Below are 3424 nucleotides of genomic sequence, written 5' to 3'. Positions count from 1 at the left end.
GCTAGTTCACATGGGTCTTTTAAGGCCATGGCTCAAATGGTTCCTTCCCAGTGAGGCTGGCAATGGAACCAGCTACAGAGAATAACACATGGCTCCCACCTCTCTCCCTCATTCCTCTCCTCTGAACTTCCTGTCGCCCTCGCTCAGCATTAGTTTTATCTAAAGTTTTATCACCTGCCTGACATGCCATACTTTTAGCTTTACTTGTTTATTATGTCTCCTCCCTCTAGAATATAAATTCCATGAAGGTAGAGGTTTGGAGTTGTTCAGTTTTGCACTTCTAATGTCTAGAAAAGCCCTGACCCACAGAATGCACAACATAACAATTTGTTGAGTGAATAAAGTCTTCTAACCAGACCCAGAATCCTTGGATCATCTCAGAGGTTGTCACCCAGCTACGGGGCCTGGGAATGGTCTCAGCTTTCACAGATTCATTTCTCCTCTTTCTGCTCTGTCTCTCTATTTATTTGCCCCTTGTCTATCTTTCAGTCTCTCTAATATCCATCTGCTGAGTAGGCTCATATTTGTCATTTTGCTTTCTTCCTACACAGCATTGATTACAAATCTTTTTCTTCCCCCTTTTCATGCTGACTACCTCTTATTCTCTACCTGCAAAATATTAAATAGTTTGTGTTCAAATAGAGCTAAAAGACCTGAGTGACCCTTATATCCTGCAAAGATTTAAGACAGGACATCTCATTTTTTTGAGAACTTCATTTATGTTTTTTTTTTTTTTTTTTGAACTCACTGATCTTTGATTTTACTAAGGCCTTCCGCTGGAACATGAAGGTAGGGATGAGTGTAGAGGATAATATACTCAGATATTTTTAAAATAAATTACTTAGTAATAAGAAATTAGTCATACTACATTCTTCCATTTGTTATAAGAAGAAATTGGCAATGAAGACTATTTAAAAGAAATGTTCAGCTCTACAGAGGGTGGTGGCAGGCAACACTTTTCCATTACAGAATAACCTCTATTCTTCCATGATACAAATTCCTGTGGAAAAACTTGTCAGGAGCTCTTGCCAGTGCCAAGGGATGAAAAACAGAGCATGTCCTAATTAGCTACTGTAGGTTCAGTTAACATCTTGGGGAAGGACCCATAAAATCTGGCCATTATTTTCTTAAACATCTGCAAGCAGAAGAATTCCTTAGTCCTTAGCTATAGTTTCTGCTAGGTATCTTAAAGCTGGGACAGTTCTACCGTGACTCTTCTCCTCAGCTATTAGGTGGGTGCTAGTCATCAAAGTCTGGAATGTCATCATAGGAGTAACCATGGTAGCCTTTGGATGCGTAGTAAGCGATGCGCAGGTGGTAAAATCCCGGTAGGAACACCAGAATGCCAATGATCAGGACTGGAACGGCCCGGTCTGCCCCCCCTTTGCTGATGTAGCCTGACAGCAGGAGGGAGCCTATAATAATGAGAAAGGCGCCAATCAAAAACAGCACAGTGGCAAGTGCGATGGCCTTATAAGGGATCTTAGGAGGAGTTTTCTTAAACTGAAGGTCAATGTAGCCATCATCTGTGCTGGAGAGCCTTGAATATTTCACTTTACTACTGGGGATTCCAGTATCCAGGTTGGTACGGGACGGCATCATAACACGCTGACACAGCAGAGCGCCGTGCCAGGCTGCCCGCACACCCAGAGCTCGCCCATGGTTGGCAGCGCCCGAGGTCGCATGGCACGGCCCGCTTAAGGGCCACTCAGCCCGCCCCAGCCGGGATCAGTGCCTCATTTATGTTTTTACATACGTGTTTGAGAAATCCATATGGAGTGTATTACTGTAGGTGCTTCCGCGTCTACCATTCCATGGCTTCCTGGAATTGTATCCTCTTTTTTTTGCAAAACAGGGTCTCACTCTGTCACCCAGGCTGAGTGCAGATGTATGATCATGGCTCACTGCAGCCTCGACCTCCCAGGGTCAAGCGATCCTCCCACCTCAGCCTCCTGAGTAGCTGGGACTATAGGCCCACACCACCACACCCGGCTAATTTTTTATTTTTTGTAGAGATGGAGTCTTGCTGTGTTGCCAAGGCTAGTCTAAAACTCCTGGGCATAAGTGACCCTTCCACCCTGGCCTCCCAAAGAGCTGGGATTACAGATGTGAGCCACTGTGCCTGGCCCTGGATTTGTATCCTCTTTGAAGTCCTCTTTGGTATGAATATTTTTAAATTTTAAGAGAAAAGCCTCTGCTTTCTCCCATACCACTCCCACCCTAAAATCTGTCTGCCTCTAGTAAGGGACATGTAATAAGGCATTGTTTTCTTAGGTGGTATTTTCTGGCTCTAGGACTGGACAAAGGAACAATGATAAAAATAACAATAGAAAACATGTATTTGTCTAGCACTTTACAATAAACCGTGACTATTGTTCTTTTCTCAATTATAAAATCAATATGAGCTTACAAAATATTACCTTTTTTTTTTTTTTGAGACAGAGTCTTGCTCTGTCTCCTAGGCTGGAGTGCAGTGGCGCATTTTGGGCTCACTGCAACCTCTGCCTCATTGGTTCAAGCAATTCTCCTGCCTCAGCCTCCCAAGTAGCTGGGACTGTGGGAGTACACCACTATGCCGGGCTAATTTTTGTATTTTTAGTAGAGATGAGGTTTCACCATGTTGGCCAGGCTTGACTCAGACTCCTGACCTCACATGATCCTCCTGCCTTGAGTTCCCAAAGTGCTGGGATTACAGGTGTGAGCCACTGCACGTAGTCTACAATTTTTTTAGCGGGATCGCATTACACCATGGTGTTATTTGACTTTCAGAGACTGAGAGAGGTTGTCGAAGAGATATGGCTAGGAGGTGGAAGAGCCAGAACTAGAACCTGGGCCCTGTCGTCCCAAAGCCTTTGCTCTTCTTGATGCCCCTATTCCAGGCATTCAACTTGGCCTTCGCCTCCCTCTCTGATGATGTGAACGTGTACGTGGGTGCTAGTTGTTAGGCTTACTTGATGACTCAGAACAGCTGCCTTCCCCTCTGAGGTGGGGGGTAACCCCAGGTAGGTGCTGCCCACCCAGGAGTCTGTGGCTTCCTGCCTTCTTCAGTTCAAGGGTTTATCAGATAAGGCGGAGCCTTAAAATGCTCGTATTTCCCAGAACACATAGTTTGATTTAACAAGCACAAGTTACAAAGACTGACCAGAGGACAGGGAGTCTGTGGTCATGGGTAAACAGCAGTGGAGACTGGAAGAGTCCAGGGCTAACAGCCTCTTCCTCCAGTCCAGCATCAGTACCCCCAGGGCCTCAGTATCTATAACTAGTGAGCCTGTGTCCCCAGAGGGGGATCCCTCCTCCACCAGAAAGTGAACTTTAGAAAGCCAGATGGTCTCAGCTCTCACAGGCTTCCAGGAAACCTCAACAATTCTAAGAAGACCCCATTTCCTGCTTCACACCCAGAGCCTGAGTCTTTGGTGGGGAAAGG

The 3424-nt window shown here is 45.5% G+C and overlaps 1 pseudogene across 1 annotated transcript; it reads right to left on the bottom strand.

The window, feature by feature from the left end:
- Nucleotides 1-855: 855 nt before the first annotated feature.
- On the bottom strand, nt 856-1729 carry LOC105521902 (annotated as a pseudogene). The gene has a single exon (XR_001003356.1). The product of XR_001003356.1 is annotated as a transmembrane protein 230 pseudogene (transcript).
- Nucleotides 1730-3424: the final 1695 nt, after the last annotated feature.

Source organism: Colobus angolensis, unplaced genomic scaffold (assembly GCF_000951035.1).
Source record: "Colobus angolensis palliatus isolate OR3802 unplaced genomic scaffold, Cang.pa_1.0 Scaffold412, whole genome shotgun sequence".
Classification (NCBI taxonomy): Eukaryota; Metazoa; Chordata; class Mammalia; order Primates; family Cercopithecidae; genus Colobus; species Colobus angolensis.
This window is presented reverse-complemented; position numbering and strand designations above follow the sequence as displayed.